Source organism: Chiloscyllium plagiosum, chromosome 29 (assembly GCF_004010195.1).
Source record: "Chiloscyllium plagiosum isolate BGI_BamShark_2017 chromosome 29, ASM401019v2, whole genome shotgun sequence".
Taxonomy (NCBI): Eukaryota; Metazoa; Chordata; class Chondrichthyes; order Orectolobiformes; family Hemiscylliidae; genus Chiloscyllium; species Chiloscyllium plagiosum.
In genome coordinates this window covers 27,718,065-27,740,035 of record NC_057738.1, presented here as the reverse complement: position 1 = coordinate 27,740,035, position 21,971 = coordinate 27,718,065, and positions in this window count along the sequence as shown.

Genomic DNA, 21,971 nt, shown 5'->3' with positions numbered 1-21,971 from the left:
CTGAAACGTCGATTCTCCTGTTCCCTAGATGCTGCCTGACCTGCTGCGCTTTTCCAGCAACACATTTTCAGCTCTGATCTCCAGCATCTGCAGACCTCACTTTCTCCTGTGGAATTCATTGCTGCAGAGTGTAGTGGAGTCTGGGACTCTAAATGTCTTCAAGGAAGAAATTGATAAATTCTTGATGTCACAAGGAATTAAGGGCTACGGGGAGAATGCGGGTAAGTGGAGTTGAAATGCCCATCAGCCATGATTGAATGGCGGAGTGGACTCGATGGGCCGAATGGCCTTACTTCCGCTCCTATGTCTTATGGTCTTATCGGCAAGGTTCCGCATGACAGACTGGTTATCAAGGTCAAATCACACGGAATTCAGGGAGAGCTTACCAGTTGGACACATAACTAGCTTGAAGAGGGAAGACAGAGGTTGGTGGTGGAGGGTTTTTGTTTGGGCTGGAGGTCTGTGACCAGTGGTGTAACAAAAGGATCGGTGCTGGGTCCACAGGTTTTTGTCATTTATGTAAATGATTTGGATGTGAATGTAGGAGGAATGGTTAGTAAGTTTGCAGATGAAACAAACATTTATGGTGTAGTGGACAGTGAGGAAAGTTATCTTGATCAGATGGGCCAATGGGCCAAAGAGTGACAGATGGAGTTTAATTCAGATAAATGTGAGGTGTTGCATTTTGGCAAGGTAAATCAGGACAGGACTAATTTAGTTAATGTAGGGCCCCAGGGAGTGTTTCTGAACAAAGAGACCTAGGGGTACAAATGCATACTTGCTCGAAATTGGAGTTTCAGGTAGACAGGGTGATGAGGAAGTCATTTGGCATGCTAGCCTTTATTGGTCAGTGCACTGAGTAAAGGAGATGGGATGTCATGTTGCAGCTGTACAGGACACTGGTGAGGCCACTTTTGGAATATTGTGTTCAGTTCTGGTCTCCCTGCTATTGGAAAAATGCTGTTAAACTTGAAACAGTTCAGAAAATATTTACAGGGATCTTGCTGAGATTAGAGGGTTTGAGCTACTAGGGAGAGACGGATTAGGCTGGGCTGTTTTCCCTGGAGCTTTGGAGGCTAAGGGATGACCTTGTAGAGATTATAAAATCCTGAGGGGCATGGATAGGGTGAATAGCTGTGGTCTTATTCTCAGAGTAGGATATAGGTTAAAGTTGAGAAGATGGAAGATTTAGAAAGGATCTAAGGGGCAATGTTTTCACACACAGGGTGGTGTGTGTATAGGATGAGCTGCCTGGGGAAGGCTGGTACAATGACAATATTTAAAAGGCTCTGGATAGGTACAGTACATGAATAGGGAGGGTTTAGAGGGATAAGGGCCAAATGCTGCAAATGGGGACTAGACCAGTTTAGGATATCTGGTGGAAATGGATGAGTTGAGCCAAAGGGTGTGTTTTGTCTCTATGACTCTACAATATGACTCTATGACTCTAGAATAGGAAAAAATAATTTCTGAAAGGAGCAAATTTCACTGACAGACAGAAAAAAAAAGCAAACATAGGATACAAATGTTATTTGTCTGAATTTTTAAACTTTGGAGTGATTTGATCTTATATTCAGAAATGTGACATTGACTGGTACAGTTGAGAAAAGAAGCGTGTCAAACAGTTGGAGCAGACAGGGACAAAGCAGAGAACAAGGTAGGACTGATAAATTAAACCACATTTATTGCAACTCAAGAGGCCTAACAGGGAAGGCAGATGAACTCAGGGCATGGTTAGGAACATGGGACTTGGATATCATAGCAATTACAGAAATGTGGCTCAGGGATGGGCAAGACTGGCAGCTGAATGTTCCAGGATACAGATGCTACAGGAAGGACAGAAAGGGAGGCAAGAGAGGAGGGGGAGTGCTGTTTTTGATAAGGGATAGCATTACAGCTGTACTGAGGGAGGATATTCCCAGAAATACATCCAGGGAAGTTATTTAGTTGGAACTGAGAAATAAGAAAGGCATGATCACCTTATTGGGATTGTCTTATACACCCCCTAATAGTTAGTGGGAAATTGAGAAACAAATTTTTAAATTGAGAAATAAATCTCAGTTACCTGTAAGAATGACAAGATGATAATGGAAGGGAATTTTAACTTTCTAAACACAGACTGCGACTGCCATAGTGTTAAGGGTTTATATGGAGAGGAATTTGTTAAGTGTGTACAAGAAAATTTTCTGATTCAGCATGTGGATGTGCCTACTAGAGAAGGTGAAAAACTTGACCTCCACTTGGGAAATAAGGCAGAGCAGGTGACTGAGGTGTCAGTGGGGGAGCACTTTGGGGCCAGCGACCATAATTGCATTTGTCTTAAAATAGTGATGGAAAAGGATAGACCAGATCTAAAAGTTGAAGTTCTAAATTGGAGAAAGGCCAATTTTGATGGTATTAGGCATGAACTTTCAAAAGCTGATTGGGAGCAGATGTTCGCAGGTAAAAGGATGGCTGGAAAATGGGAAGCCTTCGAAAATGGGAAGCCTTCAGAAATGAGACAATGAGAGTCCAGAGACAGTGTGTTCCTGTTAGAGTGAAAGGAAAGGCTGGTAGGTGTAGAGAATGCTGGATGACTTGAGAAATTGAGGGTTTGGTTAAGAAAAAGAAAGAAGCATATGTCAGGTTATGACAGGATAGATCGGGTGAATCCTCAGAAGAATATAAAGGCAGTAGGAGTATACTTAAGAAGGAAATCAGGAGGACAAAAAGGGGACATGAAATAGCTTTGGCAAATAGGGTTAAGGAGAATCCAAAGCATTTTTATAAATACATTAAGGACAAAAGGGTAACTAGGAAGAGAATAGGGCCCCTCAAAGATCAGCAAGGCGGCCTTTGTGTGGAGCCACAGGAGATACTAAATGAGTATTTAATATCAGTGTTTACTGTGGAAAAAGACATGGAAGATATGGAATGTAGGGAAACAGATGGTAATATCTTGAAAAATGTCCATATTATAGAGGAGGAAGTGCTGGATGTCTTGAAATGCATAAAAGGGGAGAAATCCCAAGGACTTGATCAGGTGTGCCCTGGAACTCTGTGGGAAGTTAGGGAAGTGATTGCTGGGCTCCTTGCTGAGATATTTGTATTATCGATAGTCACAAGTGAGGTGCCGGAAGACTGGAGGTTGACTATGGTGGTGCTACTATTTAAGAAAGGTGGTAAGGACAAGCCAGGGAACTATAAACTGGTGAGCCTGAAGTCAGTGGTGGGCAAGTTGTTGGAGGGAATCCCGAGGGACAGGATGTACATGTATTTGGAAAGGCAAGGACTGATTAGGGATAGTCAACATGGCTTTGTGCGTGGGAAATTATATCTCATGAATTTGACTGAGTTTTTTGAAGAAGTAACAAAGAGGATTTAATGAGGGCAGAGTGGTAGATCTGATCTATGTGGATTTCAGTAAGGCGTTTGACAAGGTTCCCCATGGTAGACTGGTTAGCAAGGTTAGATCTCACGGAATACAGAGAGAACTATCCATTTGGATACAGAAATGGCTAAAAGGTAGAAGACAGAGGGTGGTGGTGGTGGAGGGTTGCTTTTCAGACTGGAGGCCTGTGACCAATGGAGTGCCACAAAGATCGGTGCTGGGTCCATTACTTTTCGTCATTTATATAAATGATTTGGATGTGAGTGTAAGAGGTAAGTAAGTTTGCAGATAACATCAAAATTGGAGGTGTAGTGGGCAGTGAAGAAGGTTACCTCAGAGTACAATGGGATCTTGATCAGATAGACCAATGGGCTGAGGAGTGACAGAAGAAGATTAATTTAGATAAATGTGACATGCTGCATTTTGGGAAAGCAAATCTTAGCAGGACTTATACACCTAATGGTAAGGTCCTAACGAGTAGATGTGGATGTCCAGAGGCTTCGTCCGGAGGCTCACGGAAGATGTTACCTAGTAGGGTGATGAAACGTCTGAAACTGAACCTTCCAGCTCACCGAGCAAACCTACATCCAGAACCTCAACCTGAGCTACAAATGTTCTCAAAGCTCCTAGGGAGTGTTGCTGAGCTAAGAGATCTTGGAGCTCGAATTCATAGCTCTTTGAAAGTAGAGTCACAGGCAGATAGTGAAGAAGGCGTTTGGAATGTTTTCCTTTATTGGTCAGACTATTGAGTACAGGAGTTGGGAGGTCATATTGCAGCTGTACAGGACATTGGTTAAGTCACTTTTGGAATATTGCATGCAATTCTGGTCTCCTTCCTATTGGAAGGATGTTGTGAAACTTGAAAGGGTTCAGAAAAGATTTATAAGGATGTTGCCAGGGTTGGAGGATTTGAGCTATAGGGAGAGGTTGAACAGGCTGGGTCTGTTTTCCCTGGAGTATCAGAGGCTGAGGGGTGACCTTATAGAGGTTTACAAAATCATGAGGGGCATGGATAGGTTGGTTTTATTGGTTTCTGTTGGCTTTAAGGGTCCCATTGTGAAATGAATTTGTCTGCTTCAGTTTTGGAAAGGGAATTCCCTCAAAACTAATCCTGATAGAGATCTATCCTTGAAATATTTGAGGCAACTGTTTTGAACAGTTGTCTTCTTTGATATTAATTGGTAAGAAGATTCGAGAATTTGGAATTGCAAATGACAATGCTGGAAAGCAGAGCTGAAACCAATGCCTTCAGTAGTGTCAGCAGTCACCTTGCTGGATAAGGTGAGATTTAGGACAAGGGTAAGCAAGGTCAAAGTCAGGAATTTAGAGTGAGGCAGCTACGTTCACAACAGCCATTATTTTAAAGTGTTTTTTTGTTTTTGAAATATAATTAGGTCTACTTACAATGAAATTGTTACAAAGATATTTAATTTAATTTAGTGTAATTTCACAAGTTACTAAGCTTTGTGGCTAATGATCAGAACTCTTTCAGGGATGATAAAGAAGCTAACGATTTCTATTGTTACACGGACAAATACCAAGTTTTATTATCCTCCATTATCGCCTGTTTTAACACATTAGTACTTCTAAAAATAACAAACTGCACAAATGATGATTGAACATTTTACAGATGTGCATGTTGTTATGACAAACTAGCAATTATCATTTATAATAGAGAATGTGAATTTCATTCCACCGGGCCAGGTGCACAAAGGAATTGTTATCCCTTCACACAGACAGCTTTGACCAAATAAGCCTTCAAGTGAGATTAAGTTAGAAACGGGGCGGAGGAGTGGGATGGGGGATTAAAAGGGCTGCGGTCTCTAATTCGGGAAAAGTGAGGACCTCAGATGCTGGAGATCAGAGTCAAGACTGAGCCCCCTTGGTGCACAAACCTCATTTCTGATGAAGGGCTTGTGCCCAAAATGTCGATTCTCCTGTTCCTTGGATACTGCCTGACTGGCTGTGCATTCCCAGCACCACGTTCTCTGTAGTGTCTAATTAGACAGGGCACATTTATCTCTCCATCCTGGAGGCTCCCTGCCTCTATTCCTGATTAAGGGCTTTTGCCCGAAATGTCGATTTTCCTGCCCCTCGGATGCTGCCTGACCTGCTGTGCTTTTCCAACACCACTCTAATCTAAACCAAAATCAAATGCAGTCGTTATCTCACTGAATAATTGAATAGTTGTAGCACAGAAGGAGGCCATTCAGCCAGTTTCATCTGTACTAACTCTTTGCAAGAGCAACTTAATTTTTTCCTATTCTTCCACCACTCCGGATTTTTTTTTCAGACAATTATCCAATTCAGTTTCGAAACCACAACTGACTCTGTCTTCATCAGACTGTACATTCCAGATCCTAATCACTCATTGTGAAAAAGTTTTTCCATACTTGTTTTAAGCTATTTGGAAAGAAAAGCGAGTGTTCTTTTGTTCATGATTCTTGCATCAACAAGAATACTTGTCCTTATTCTGTTCTGAAATTCAGACATAATGGACGCAGAACATTAACTTTGTTTCTCTCTGCACAGATGCTGTCAGACTTGCTGACTTTCTGCAATACATTATGTTTTTTTACAGTTTTGTACTATCTGTTTTGTTCAGATCTTCTCATCATTTTGAATGCCTCTCACAAACCTACTCCCAACTTTCTCTTCTCTTTGGAAGACAGCCCTAGAATCGGGCAGCACGGTGGCTCAGTGGTTAGCACTGCTACCTCACAGCACCAGGGACCCAGGTTTGATTCCAGCCTCGGATGACTGTCTGTGTGGAGTTTGCATGTTCTACCCATGTCTGCGTGGGTTTCCTCCCACAATCTAAAGATGTGAATTGGCCATGCTATATTGCCCATAGTGTTAGGTGCATCATTCAGTGGGAAATGTGTCTGGGTGGGTTACTCTTCAGAGGGCTGGCGTGGGCTTGTTGGGCCAAATGGTCTGTTTCCACACTGTAGGGAATCTATCTAACCTCCAATCTATCCACACAATTGAAGTCTTTCATCCCCAGAATTATTTTCATAAATCCTTTCCATAACTATTCTGAAGCATTTACATTCTTCCTAAAGTGTGCTGGCTAGAAGGTTACAATTGAGACGGAACCAGTGTTCTACACACCTTTTATATGGTTTCATGTTTCTGTACTTTTGGATCCTGCTTATAAAGTCTTAGAAAATAGAACATAGAACAATACAGTGCAGAACACTGGGCGGTACGGTGGCACAGTGGCACAGTGGTTAGCACTGCTGCCTCACAGCGCCTGAGACCCGGGTTCAATTCCCGCCTCAGACGACTGACTGTGTGGAGTTTGCACGTTCTCCCCGTGTCTGCGTGGGTTTCCTCCGGGTGCTCCGGTTTCCTCCCACAGTCCAAAGATGTGCAGGGCCAGGTGAATTGGCCATACTAAATTGCCCGTAGTGTTAGGTAAGGGGTCAATGTAGGGGTATGGGTGGGTTGCGCTTCGGCGGGTCGGTGTGGACTTGTTGGGCCGAAGGGCCTGTTTCCACACTGTAATCTAATCTAATCTAAAAAAACAGGTCCTTCAGCCCTCGAATTTGCGCCAACCTGAGTCTTGAATCCCATTTGGTTTATTAACTTCTTTCCTAATCTGCTGTGCTACTTTCAGTGATACAAGCATATATAACCCCAGTTATCTCTGTTTTTGCACCCGCTTTGTAATCATTCCTTTTACATTATGTGGCCTCTTTTTATTCTTCGTGCCACAATTACTCACTTCATGTTTCTCTGCATTAAAGTTCATCTGTCACTTGTCTGCACAATCTGCCAGAGTGTCTATATCTTTCTGAAGTTTATCACATCCTGTTTTAGGTCACAATATTTCCAAGAATGTTTTTGTATGAATCACCAAGTTTGAAAATCCTGTATTGCTGTATTTGTACTGATGAAGGAGGGTGTAAACACATGTGTTCATGTTACATGAGTCATGTAAAGATATGCAGGATGGCACATTGGTTCAGTAGTCAGCACTGCTGCCTCAGAGTGTCAGGGACCCAGGTTGGATTCCTGCCTCGGGCGACTGTCTGTGTGGAGTTTGTACATTCTCCCCGTGTCTGCATGGGCTTCCTCCCACAATCCAAAGATGTGCAGTTTAGGTGAATTGGCTGTGCTAAATTGCCCATAGCGTTCAGCGATGTGTAGGTTGAGTGCGTTAGTCAGGGGTAAATGCAGTGGAATGGTGCTGTGTGGGTTATTCTTTGGACAGTCGGTGTGGACTTATCGGGCCAAGTGGTCTGTTTCCACACTGTAGGGATTCTAACCCAATCTCAAGGTTGACATGAAAGATAAAGAGACATAAGGGGCTAAACTTTAGAGAAGATCATTGAGCAGGTACAAAAATTGCAGTGACCAATGAACACATAGTAAATGAGAATATTTTGGGTAACACACAAACTTTGTCTTTTCATTTTCATGACTGGGCCTGAATGTTGCTGTGCACGGCTAACTGTGCCACGATATACTTATATAGCAAGTTCAAATGCCACCCCCTATCAACTGCTATAAAGCTGCACACTTAGTTGGGGACTCAGGTTCATGTGAGGCTAATGTAATCTTTACTTCTTAAAATCAGCCCTCACCTTTTAAAGATTGTATTTTGATTACACTGGGTGCTGGAAGAATAAAGGAAAGACCTTGTGATCAACAGAAAATCCAGCTCAATGGACAGGCAAGTCAGAAAACAGACGCCCAGGTCTTTGGTGCACCCTTGGAGATCTTACTGCAGAGATGGAATGGAAGACAGGTAATCTATTCAGTGGGGATCAGGATGCCCATCAACTATACACTGTGAAAGCAAGAGGAGGAGGCAGCTATTGAGGTCAATAATAGGATTGTAGTGCTAGAACCTAGGTGCAGTGTGTTGGGACAACCTTATTCAGAGGTGGCACACTATGGTCACCTCTTGGCATAAATATGGTGCAACAATAGAATTAGCTTGCCTGATCCAGCATTAAAGTGAGGCCATAAGTTAACACTTTGAGAAGGAATTGTCTCAAGGTAACAGGATCTACTTTGAACAAAGAACTTTATAATTTAATATACAGGGAGTTCTGTAGAAACAACAGCTGCAGATGCCTGTTCGAGATAGTTAGTTTGATAAGAGATGCATCAGAACCTTCAGCCCGAAACTTGTAGCAAGCAGCAAAATGAAAAGTAGGATCCCACAATACCAGAGACAAATGTTAAGGTTGGGATTATGACTTTTTAAAAATCTAGGAGATCAGACAAGTTCATTGAGCTGTGGAAGTGCTTGAGTTTTAGTCTTATCAATGAAAAAGATGTTGTCTTATTAGATAAAAGGAGTCATTGTAAGGTCATTGGGAATATGGGATGGCGTTTTTACAGGGACAGGGTGGGACCTGTAAAAATGCCATCCCATATTCCCAATTCCTTCGTCTCCGCCGCATCTGCTCCCAGGAGGACCAGTTCCAAAACCGTACAATGCAGATGGCCTCCTTCTTCAAGGACCGCAATTTCCCGCCAGACATGATTGACGATGCCCTCCACCGCATCTCCTCCACTTTCCGCTCCTCCACACTTGAGCCCCGCCCCTCCAATGGCCACCAGGACAGAACCCCACTGGTCCTCACCTACCACCCCACCAACCTCCATATACATCATATAATCCGTCGTCATTTCTACTACCTCCAAACGGACCCCACCACCAAGGATATATTTCCCTCCCCTCCCCTATCAGCATTCCGTAAAGACTCCCTCCGTGGTGACTCCCTCGTCAGGTCCACACCCCCCACCAACCCAACCTCGTTCCATCGTGACAGGAATATGTCTGGGTGTCATCCACATGTGGTTTCCCCTATTTTTCCAGCCCCTGACTCCAGTTAAGTTCAGCATTTCAATACCTCCTCTTTACTTCCCTATCCTACATTGTTTAGTAAAAATCAAAATCTTCTAAACATACTCAAAGACAGTTTCCACAGTTCCCAGAGATAGAGAAATTAAAAGATTCACCACACTGAATAAAAAAAGTTTCTCCTCATCCTGGTGCTAACTTATACCTCCTTTATTCTTAAATTGTAACCCTTGGTTTAAGACTCCCAAACCAGCAGAAATAATATTCCTCCACCTATCCCATCTGATCATCTTCTGTTTGGCAAATCTCAATCAAGTCACTACTTAATCTTCAAAATCCAGAGAATCATAACCTAAGTACACTTTAACTCCCATAGGCCAGATATAATTTTGCTAAATCTACACTTGTTCCCTCGATATATCCTTCCCCTCTAAGAGGATGGGAAGTAGTCTAAAAATCGAAGTTAGACTTTCAGGAGTGAAATTAAGAGAATGTTGTACACACCAAGTCCCTCCTCCCACCTTTTATCTTAGCCTGCTGGACACACTTTCCTCATTCCTGAAGAAGGGCTCATGCCCGAAACGTCGATTTTCCTGTTCCTTAGATGCTGCCTGACCTGCTGCGCTTTTCTAGCAACACATTTTCTGCATTGTAAGATCCCAAGGCCTAATGATTACAATGTTTGGTAAACATCATGAGCTTATGGGGAACCTAGGGCTGTTCACAGGGTACCCATCATTGATCAGGTGTTTTGCAGGATTGGGTGTACCGATTAAGGGGAAGGAACAATGACAATGTTGCATGCAATTATTGTAATGTGAAAAGTATAAAATTGCTGTATCCCATTGGGCAAATCAGACCATCATTGACCTCTCTTCCGATCTGAGCTGAATGTTAAGAGGGTAACTGGGCCCCACATTAAGGCCAGGTTCAGAGTGGTTTTTGACTTCCCCTGCATGTGTGGTCAAGATTTGAATGAAAATCAATTGTATTTCTCAGCACAGAACCCAAGGCTCTTCTTTGACATCTCTCCACAACACAGTGCTATCAATGTTCAGCGGCCTCACATATGGGGTCATGATGATTGAATGCACCTTCAAACGCCACCTCCTATCAACTAAGACCGGACACTGTTCAATGCATCAAATCCTCATCGGTCGTTTCTCTACAATCTCAAGCAATCAGGACTCATGCCTAATGTTAATGCATTCCAACTCAGCCTCACATCCAACTGCTGCTAACCTTGCGCACACATTTTGCAGTTTTCTCATACCTCCCAAGTATTCAAATAAGACAATGTATCATCCGGATTCTCTTCTGCTGGATGATATGACACATAACATGAAGAAACTGGCAGGGACAGACATGGCTTCATAGCTTCATCCCCTTTGATGAGACCTTGCCTGAAATTATTATCAGCGAATGAGGCAGGCAGAAGTTGGATCATAAAATCAATCCTGTGAGGCAGCATGCTCTTCTCTCATGCTTTCTCAAATCCCAATAGGCACTCATCCCACAATCCAATATGACCTATTAACTCAAGGCAGTGTGATCAAGCATTTCTTCAGCAGCCACCCCTCTTTCTCTCATTCAGACTCTTCCCCTGTGCAACTATGCACCCAGATTGCCATAATCTGCTTCTGGTTTGACTATGGTGCCTGAGAATGGAAGTCCAGTGGAAGGTGGATCAACCAAAATGATAATACGTGCACCAGCAAGGTCACAGACAGGTTCTGCCGCAGAGGACTCCAATAAGGACTCTGAAGAGGAGGTGTACAGGAGAAGGCTGATGTTTGGGGCAGGTCTGTCAGACAGCCCAATGTCTCTCTTATAATGCATGGAGGAGTCAGGCTTTACCTTTTGGGGCTTGGGACAAGGTTATAGGGAAAAGGGATGGGACGGGTTTGGGACAAGTGGGGGTAGTTTCCTGGTTCATCTCTGTGATTAATGCTAAAACTGATAGGAAACTTATGAAGTTGTTGCATTTAAAAACCTCAGATGGAACGCGGTGAGCTTAATTTTGGGTTTCTCCAACGATGTTAAACTTCTGAGATTAGATTACTTACAGTGTGGAAACAGGCCCTTCGGCCCAACAAGTCCACACCAACCCGCCACCCACCCATACATTTATCCCTTTTCTAACACTACAGGCATTTTAGCATGGGCAATTCACCTTACCTGCACATCTTTGGACTGTGGGAGGAAACCAGAGTAAACCCAGGCAGACACAGGGAGAATGTACAAACTCCACACAGTCAGTCGCCTGAGTCAGGAATTGAACCCGGGTCTCTGGCACTATGAGGCAGCAGTGCTAACCACTGTACCACCGTGCCACCCACTGGAGGAGTCTTCTCCAATTAATCAGCTTTCTCCTGTACACAGTCGCCTGAGTCAGGAATTGAACCCGGGTCTCTGGCACTGTGAGGCAGCAGTGCTAACCACTGTACCACCGTGCCGCCCACTGGAGGAGTCTTCTCCAATTAATCAGCTTTCTCCTGTACACCTCCTCTTATTTTTCAACTTATCTAATTTGTTAATATTAGAGCCTCAATTTTGTATTAGTTAGTCTTAATATTATTGCATTTTTTTGGTGTAAAAATATTTCTGTTTGCCCCTGATAGGCAAGCATTTTTATGGTTAAGCTGAAGAAAGTAAGTCAAGCTTGAGAATCAAACACTTGCTCACACTGGAGCCTTCTCAAGTTCAAACAGCCTTGACTGAGTATAATACAGATTAGAGCTCAGATGACCCTTCATCTCCATTATATTCCTTAAACCAATCAATGGAATGAATCTTCTGGTGTTTCATTGTTATAAACATGGTTCAATGCAGTCTCAGGTCATTGCCTTTCCTCATTATTCTGCAGGTGAGATACAAAATGAACTGAAAAGCACTGGAAATAAACTCAAAATACATTTTAAAATTCATGTTTAAATGATACAGCAATCAGTAATCTACCTAAAAGTACTATGTTCTAATCTGGTCTTGGACTATCTCCATTTACTCAAAGCTGATAGTTTCAAGTATGTGGGAATTTCAATCAGTGGTACTTCAATAAAGTATCCTATGATTACCTTCATATCTATGAACTTTGGTTTATATCATCTGCTCTTTCTGCACATAAAGCAATCAGTGGAGGAACAGGCAAAAACAGTACGTTTTAACTCATAACTGAGACTAAAGGGAAGGGAACAAAAGATAAACCCTTCAGTGATTAGGGCCATTCTGGTCAATCATTGCACCTCTTGGACATCTTGGCAGGAGTTCCTCTGAGCATCCAAAACTCCACCATCTTCAGATTTTCCCCCATGGCTTTTTCCTTTGTCAAAAGGTTATAGTGAAGCAATTTGCTCACAATTACACAGTGTTCAGTGCTATACGCAATTTCATCTCATAATGAAGCAAACCATGCCAATCTACAGCAAGACTTGGACAACCAACCATGGGCTGGTAAGTAGCAGAGAAAAGAAAAAGAAAAACTCATATACCTTCCTCAGACATCAATGGCATCTCCATAATCAAATCCATGATGATAAATATCTTGTGGGGTAGCCATTGACCAGAAGCTGAATTAAATCCAGCTATATTGAAATTATAACTATAAAAGCAGCTGCTGAGTAATTCCTCAAAAATGGTCAGTTTTCTGACCTCATGATCACCATGTGATGTAAGGAGAAGGCTGGCCATTACCTTTTCAGGGCAGTTATGGATGAACAATAGCTGTAATCTTCAAAATGGCATCCACACCTGAGATTAATTTTTTTTTTTCACTTGTTTGGATTTGATTGCTTTTAATTTAATCAAGCTTCCTGAAATAGTAACATTTCTGAAAGGCTTAATGTGGGAGAAATCCATGACCTCATACAGTGTTGGTGGGGAGGGGATGTGAGGAGTTCAGATCAAGATCCTGATGTGGGCAGACATGTTATCCCTGGATCCTCGTAGACTTTGTAATTATGTTTAAGTACCCAATTAAACTTGAATCTTTTGATAGACCATAATACATTTATATCTTGATGTTTAATCAAGTGCCTCTTCATCTTAAGACTTTCAACCAAGTAAGGTCTTAGGCTCAGTATAGAAAGGAATATTTGTGGCTGTATTCAACCCTGATCACTAGCTGGTCGTGATTATTTTAATTCATTTGCAGGATCACTGACTAGGGCAGTATTTATTGCCCATCCCTATTTGCCCAGAGGACAGTTAAGAGCCAACTACATCACTGTAGGTCTGGAGTCACATGTAGGCCAGACCAAGTAAGAATGACAGATTTCGTTCCCGAAAGGACATTAGTGAACCAGATGTCTTTTTTCCCCCAACAGTAGAGTCATAATTGTCGTTTGAACCTAAATTGCAGATTTGCTTTGCCATGTTGGGATTTGAACTCAGGTTCCCAGAACATTACCTGAATCCCTGGATTAGTAGTCTAGCGATAATACCACAAGGCCATTGCCTTCCTCTTTGATGCAGACATACAGACATGGTTTGCAGAATTCCTAAAGGAGAAACCAAGTTACCATATCTAGGCAAAAGTGAGGACTGCAGATGCTGGAGAGTTCGGCACTGGAAAGGCACAGCAAGTCAGGCAGCATCTGAGGAGCAGGAGAATCAACATTTTGGGCAAAAACCTGATGACAGGCTTTTGCCCAAAACGTCAATTCTCCTGAACGTCGGATGTTATCATGTCAAGGCATCAAGTGATCAGCTTAAGGGGAAGGGGGAGGCAAGAATTTCCTCATACAATCTCCGTTGTAGAGAACTAGTGAAATTTCTGCACCTGCAGGATATGAAGTTGATGATAAAAGTTCAGTTTGCTATTGGAGCTCGGAAGGATGACTTGTTTAAATTGCTAATTGATTGCAAATTGATCTCAAGCTTACAGAAATTGAAGAAGTTAGGAATGAGCGGGGGTGAAAAAGGAAAGCAATTGTTTGATCTGCTAAAGTGCTGAGAGACTGTAGAAAGATGCCAGACAAAACTGATTGATCATTTAACGAGCATCATTTAGGTTATATTTTTCAATATGCAAGATTTTTTTCCTGTGGTAGTGAATACAAACTATGCTGCAGATGCTTGTGTAATGGGTCTAAATATGAGAGGAAATATTAAACAACTTAAGAGGATGACAGCTTTAGTTTTGTTTTCTGATATATTGGGAAATTGGGAAACCTTTAGTAAGCAGGAAACATTCTGAAATGGATCAGTATAATGGGGAAGATAAAGTGGTCATCTGCTGTTCTTTGCTTCGTGAATGAATGTTTGCTCTTTATCACATGAGTATTCCTGTGATAGAAGAAGCCAGTTTTCAACTGATAAATCTTCACATATGAGCAGGAAGCTCCATGTGGTCATGGAGAAACCGAATGCAGGCATGGCATTGCTAAATTATAGATCTGCTCCATTCAAGTATGGACTGGCATCATCAGAGTTGCTGATGGATAAGTGGCTTAAGACCTATCTCCCCATTGTACCAGCAAGGCCCAGTCTGCAGTTATGCCTGAAATGCTTCCAAGGCATACATAATAAAGAGTGTCCTGCCGTATCCCACAGACTGCACATACAATGGGTGCTACAGTTCCTCCCAGTCATTAATTTCAGTACAGCCATGCTTAAAGGAGAACTCAGAGTGTCTTTGAAACACTTTCTTTGTCCTTCCCTGGGACATAAGAGATCAGAAAAAAGCCAGGACCTGGTGGAGGAGACAATTACCTGCTATTCAAATGCAGTGTCTAGTCCATTGAAGTTGATTTTGCAATTTTAACTGTTTGTGGAGCAGGTTTCAAGGAGCACATAAACATTTGTTTAAGGGTGCTCTTGTGAATGCAGAGGCTATATCAGACACATTGCAGATGAAATTGTTATATGTTGCTGATATGCAGAACAGGTCTCACTGCCATACGAGAGCGTGGTGATAACAAATGCTTTACACAATGATTTGGAGGTGCTGGTGTTGAACTGGGGTGTACAAAGTTAAAAATCACACAACACCAGGTTATAGTCCAACAGATTTTTTGGAAGCACTAGCTTTTGGAGCGCCGCTCCTTCATCAGGTGGTTGTGGAGCAGAATCATAAGAATCTTATGATTCTGCTCCACAACCACCTGATGAAGGAGCAGCGCTCCAAAAGCTAGTGCTTCCAAAAAAACCTGTTGGACTATAACCTGGTGTTGTGTGATTTTTAACTTTGTATACTGGGATTTTCGTTAACTTGCAGATGCCTTTCTGGTCAAACTGGAATGGGAACATGAGGGTTCCGTTGAAGCATTTCTTTGACAAGACATCAAACAATGTCCATTTTTCTCCATCTGAGTCACCTGTTTATACTGCCCTTCTGTTTCCTTCCTTCTCTCTTTTCTCTTTTGCAAACTCTCACAGGTTGAATTAGGTGCCACAAGTAGAATGGCTGAGCTTGCCATCCAAAGGCTTGTCAGAACCTATAGTCCATCTTTAGTTGCTTTTGAAAAGGTGACGGTGGGCTGCCTTCTTGAACAACTGCATCCAGTTGGTGTCAGTGGGCCCGCAATCTGATTAGGAAGAGAGTTCCATTATTTGATTCAGAAGGAATGGCGATATAGCTCTATGGGGGGCACAGTGGCTCGGTGGTTAGCACTGTTGCCTCACTGTGCCAAGGACCTAGGTTTGATTCTAGCCTCAGGCAACTGTCTGTGTGGAGTTTGCACATTCTCCCTGTGTCTGTGCGTGTTTCCTCTGGGTGCTCCACTTTCTTCCCACAGTCCAAAGATGTGCAGGTTAGGAGAATTGGGCCTGCTAAATTGCCCATAGTGTTCAGGGATGTGTAGGTTAAGTGCATTAGTCAGGGGTAAATGTAGGACAATAGATTAGGGGAATAGAGCTGTGTGGGTTATTCCTCGGACAGTTGGTGTGAACTTGTTGGGTCAAAGGGCCTGGATCCACACTGTAGGGATTTTATGATTTAACTAGAGTTCTAAGTCAGAATGTTTGGTTTGGATGGGAACTGGAAGATGTCTGCTGCCTTTGACCTTCAAACAGGTAAAGGTCTATCAGAGGAGCCTTAGTGATTTACCATGGAGATGTAGTTGTCATGTCCTTGTACACGGCATCCACTGCTGCCACTGTGTATTGATGCTGAAGTTGTGAATGTTGAAAGTTGTGATTGAAGTACCAATTGAGTGGGATGCTTTGTCTTGGATATGTCAAGCTTCATGAGTGTTATTGGGCCTGCACTCCTCAACATCAGGAAAGGATATGCTAACAAAATTCTGACTTGTGTTTTGTAGATGGAATGACTTGCTGCAGAATTCCTAGTCTCTTACCTGCTCTTGTATTTATAGTGTTTAATTGGCTGATCCAGTTCATTTTCTGGTCAGGTAAAACTCTAAGATGTTAGTAGTGGTGGATTCAACAATGGTAATCCCATGAACATTTAAAGGGGATGGTTAGATCATCTCTAGTTGGAGATGGTCTTTCCCTGGCACCTGTATGGTGCAAAATGTTATTTTCCACTTATCAGCAAGCCTAGATATTGTCCAAGTTATTCTTCATTTGCACATGGACTGCTTAAGTATGCAAGGAGTCACAAATAGTGCTGAACATTGTGCAATCATCAAGAAGTATCCCCGTTTCTGATCTTATGATGGAGGGAAGGTCATTGTTACAGCAGCTGATTTTTAATGTTGAGGCTTTCTTTCTGTATTCTGGACATGTGTCAGGACGTGATACTCATATGCCAGTTAAGAGGAACTGGATTTAAGTGGAATTTAAACAACATGACAGATAAATCATAATACCATTTATTAAACAACCATATGCAATATATATTTTGTAATTATGTCTAAGCAGAAGATTGTAAGCTACCTCTGAGCCTGGAGCTAATGATACTTTTTGGACCATGTGTTCTTATTCATGCTATTGAGAAATATTAAATACAGATGTGTGCTCGGGAGAGATGACAGAAGAAATAAATTTCAACTGCAAATAGCAATAATTATGCTCAGCTTCTTGATTGTAACAATAAAAATAATTTGAATGACAAGAATGAATAGTGAACCGAAGGAGTTTTATTGAGCAAATTGTGTCCACGCTGGTTGTCTGCAAGAGCAATTAAGGCATTCTATGTCATCTATAAAATTAGAGAGACTTTGGAAAAAGAGGTTTTCCTAGTCATCACCTTCCTCTGAGGAGTGATGCTATGACTATGAAGGGAGTGTAGTGAAGATTTACCAGACTAATTCCTGGGGATGGCAAGACTTAACATATGAAGATAAACTCAATCAGTTAAGACGACATTCACTGGAGCTTAGGAGAATAAGGAAATTTAGTAGAAAGCCCCAAACTTCTGACAGGGCGAGACTGGGTAAATGCAAAAGGATGTTCCCAATGACTGAGGAGTCCCGAACTGGGGTCACAGTCTAAGAATATGGGATAGGCCATTTAATTGAGGAGATTTTTTTTTAACGTAGAGAATAGAGCCTGTGGAATTCTCTGCCACAGAAAGTGTTGGATAATCAGCCATGATCAGATTGGAAGGTGGTCTATGGCCTATGTCGGGGGTCGGGGGTGGGGGGGGGGGGGGCGGGGGTGGTCCTTTCCTTTGCTATTATGTATGAATGGACACTGACAGGAGAACATCCACTATTCTAGACCTCTGCCAGTGGTCAGTCTAATTCTCAGTCTTGAACAAACTCTAACCACTGCACAGCTACCTTGTTTTGTTTGCCAAACCTTTCTTATTCCAAATACATTTCTGTGAAACATAATTTAGTTTCCTCTTGCATTTTATTTGATACAGCTGCAAAAATCCAACCAGACTGGAATTAAATGATCCAAAACCTCATTACAAACTTCAATTTGGTTTCTGCTAGTCAGTGTCTCCCAAACTGGAACACTTTCAGAGCTCTGCATAGTCTGGATTGGTAGGATTATGTAAACATCAAGATAGTCGTCATGATTTGGAGATGCTGGTGTTGGACTGGGGTGTACAAAGTTAAAAATCACACAACACCAGGTTATAGTCCAACAGGTTTAATTGGAAGCACTAGCTTTTGGAGTGTCACTTTGAAAGTTAGTGTGCTTCTAATTAAACCTGTTGGACTATAACCTGGTGTTGTGTGATTTTTAATCAAGATAGTCAGTATTGTTTTGGACTACTCTCCATTTTCTTTGATGACTGCTGCCAAAACAATACTATCCAGGACATAATTATCACTCCACCCACTATCTTAACCATTTATACCATTCATTATTAGCACAGCGTTGCATCTGTATGTACAAAATGCATTGTAGCAGCTTACCAATGCTGCTTTGTAAGATCTTCCAAATCTGTGATCATGAGCATGTAGAAGTACAAGGATAACAGAGTAGATGGGATTACCTCCATCTGCAAATTAACCTTCAAGCCACTCATCCTCCAGATTTAGAAAAAAAATTACCATTCTTTCACTCTCGCTGAATGAAAATTCTGGAGTTCTCTACCTGACAGCATTCTGTGTAAAGTTGCACCACACAATAACCGTGGTTCAAGAAGACAGCTTCACACTCGTTTCTTGGGGCTGATTAAAAATGGTCAACAAATGCTGGCCTCCCACAGCTAATGTAAAAAAAAATAAACTCAACTTCTGCAGTCGTGCTGTCCGAATTCCAGGCCATATGCTCTGTTATTTCTTTTCCTGGCATCTGCGTGTTTTTTTTAAATTTGCCTGAGTGCTACAGAATGTGAACATAAGCCATGTAACATGAAAATATTCCTTGTCTTGCCAAACATGACAGCTACGGGATGTAATTTGTCTGCAGCTCACTAGTCCATAATAACACTGATCTTTAAAAAGAGGATGAGTCTAGAACCCAATTAATAGCAGGACTCAGTAAAATAGTGAAACATATGTAATGGACAATCTTTTACTTTGTAAAAAACTTAAGAAACATTGTGTTGCCAACTCATGAGAAATAATTATGCTCCAAACGGCTGTCAGGGCTTTACATGAACTCTGTGATTTTGTTTTGAAGGATACAAATAACATGTGAAACTGCTTTGTAAAATTTACCTCTGGACCTTCTCAAGACCAGAAACATACAAAGTTCTGTTCTGCAGAAATAGCACAGCCAACAAGTGTGTAAAAAAGTCAAATTTCCTTTGCAGTTCACAATTGTTGAAGCTTTGGATGAATTCCGAATATTTTGGTAATCAGTGTGTTGACCGTATACTAATTAGGCATTAATTTGTTTTTAGGCAGAGGACATTTACTCACCACTCACCTTTGCTATTGAGGCAGGCTGAAAGAGGGATTTTCTTTTCCATTTTGATGAACATGATATGCAACGTATACCTCTGCAAACTAAACCTTCAAATTAGCAGAAGTTAAGCTCTAGTATTTTGTCTTTCACTAATTGGTTACTTCAATATTTTTACAGAGTACACAGCTTTAAAATGTTGTGATTCTGTTCGCCGAGCTGGAAATTTTTGTTGCAAACGTTTCGTCCCCTGTCTAGGTCCTATAATGGTAGTGTTGTCCCAGTCAAATTCATGTTGCTTGTCGTCTGCGTATGTGGCTACTAAGGAAAAACTGGTCGTGGCGTTTCGTGGCTAGTTGATGTTCATGGATGCGGATCATTAGCTGTCTTCCTGTTTGTCCTATATAGTGTTTTGTGCAGTCCTTGCATGGGATTTATTACATTACATTAGTTTTGCTCATGCTGGGTATCGGGTCCTTCGTTCTGGTGAGTTGTTGTCTGAGGGTGGCTGTTGGTTTGTGTGCTGTTATAAGTCCTAGTGGTCGCAGTAGTCTGGCTGTCAGTTCTGAAATGCTCCTGATGTATCCATACTGACAGAACTGACAGCCAGACTACTGCGACCACTAGGACTTATAACAGCACACAAACCAACAGCCACCCTCAGACAACAACTCACCAGAACGAAGGACCCGATACCCAGCATGAGCAAAACTAATGTAGTGTACAAAATCCCATGCAAGGACTGCACAAAACACTATATAGGACAAACAGGAAGACAGCGAACGATCCGCATCCATGAACATCAACTAGCCACGAAACGCCACGACCAGCAATCCTTAATAGCCACACACGCAGACGACAAGCAACATGAATTCGACTGGGACAACACTACAATTATAGGGCAAGCCAAACAAAGAACAGCCAGGGAATTCCTAGAAGCATGGCACTCATCCACAAACTCCATCAACAAACACATCAACCTGGACCCAATATACCGGCCACTACAGTGGACAGCTGAAACTGACAACCGGAAGCGGCAGGGACAGGCCACTATAAATGCCGAAGGAAACACCACAGAAGCGCTTCACAGGAGGCTCCCAAGCACTGAGGATGTCACCTAGACAGGGGACGAAACGTTTGCAAGACAAATTCTCAGCTCGGCGAACTGAACCACAACAACGAGCACCCGAGCTACAAATCTTCACCCAAACTTTGAACAGCTTTAAAATAATTGGCCAAATAACTAGAGATGTGTTGGAGAGAATATTTCATCTGCTTCAGTTATGTTATGACCTATAAAATACCATCACAAATGATACTGGAAACAGATTCAATTGTACCCTTTGAATTAGCATTCATCAAACACTTAAAAAGGGAAAAAAGAAATGCAAGGTTATAATTCTATGACTCTAACTTCATTAACTAATATCTCTTTGTTCCGAAAGTATATTCTGATTTGTACTATCCGCATGGGGATATCATTGCTATGACCTATTCATGGGGATTAAATCCACAAAGATGATGTTACTTGTATACATAGATGGCAGGAGCTTAGTTGCTTTTGTTGGGCAGAATAATTGATAGTGAGTGGCTGGATTTATGATAAACTCTATTATTATCAGAGGATGTAGCGCAAAGCATTCATAATATTCCATTCATAATACTCACATTCCATTTGACCTACTGGAGACAGGTTTCAATCAACAATTTTCTGCTTGGGAATTCTACTGAACTCAATATCGAATTCAACAACTTTAGGGCTTGAGACTCTCCCCTGTACTTACCCTTAACCCCACACTCCAGACCGTGATAACATGTAGTCTGCTATTATACACAGCCCATTGTTAGCCACCAACGGTCCCCTTTAATAGCTATTCACCCTCCAGCCTGAGTGTTACCCACTCCTTTGTCCAACTGTCCTTTTCTCTCTTCAGGCTCAATGTCCACCTATCTATTACTCCTTATACCCCTCTCCCCATCCTATTGTCTGCTTAAAAATCAGCATTTCCCCAGCTCCCATCAGTTCTGAGGAAGGGTCACTGGACCCGAAATGTTAACTCTGATTTCTCTCCACAGATGATGCCAGACCTGCTGAGCTTTTCCAGCAACTTCTGTTTTTGTTTCAAACAACCAGCTCTTTATCAGCTGAAAACTGATTGGAGCAGACCTGTGGAAAAGGCTCAAGGGGCTGAATGACCCACTTCTGTTTCTGTATGAAAGTTAAAAATGTAAGTGTGCAACATTATGGATGTGACGAAGGCAGCTGATGTGTTCTGATGTATCAAACTAGGAGGAGTTACAGTGGGGAAAGACAAGGCAACAGAGACATTAAATGGCAAATGCTAATTTTTGGGCAAGGTATTAAGGGCAATTTTGCTTCACACATTATATGATATTGTGATATGGATCTGATCCCATCAGTTTATGAGATTACTGTCATGCTTTTTAATTGATGAAGTGATGGTGAACAACTGCAGTTATGACATGATTGAGCTGTTTTGTGTAAAATATGATTTTGTGAAGTATGTGTTATTTACACATTACTGCTCACTCTGCAAAATTTGTCAA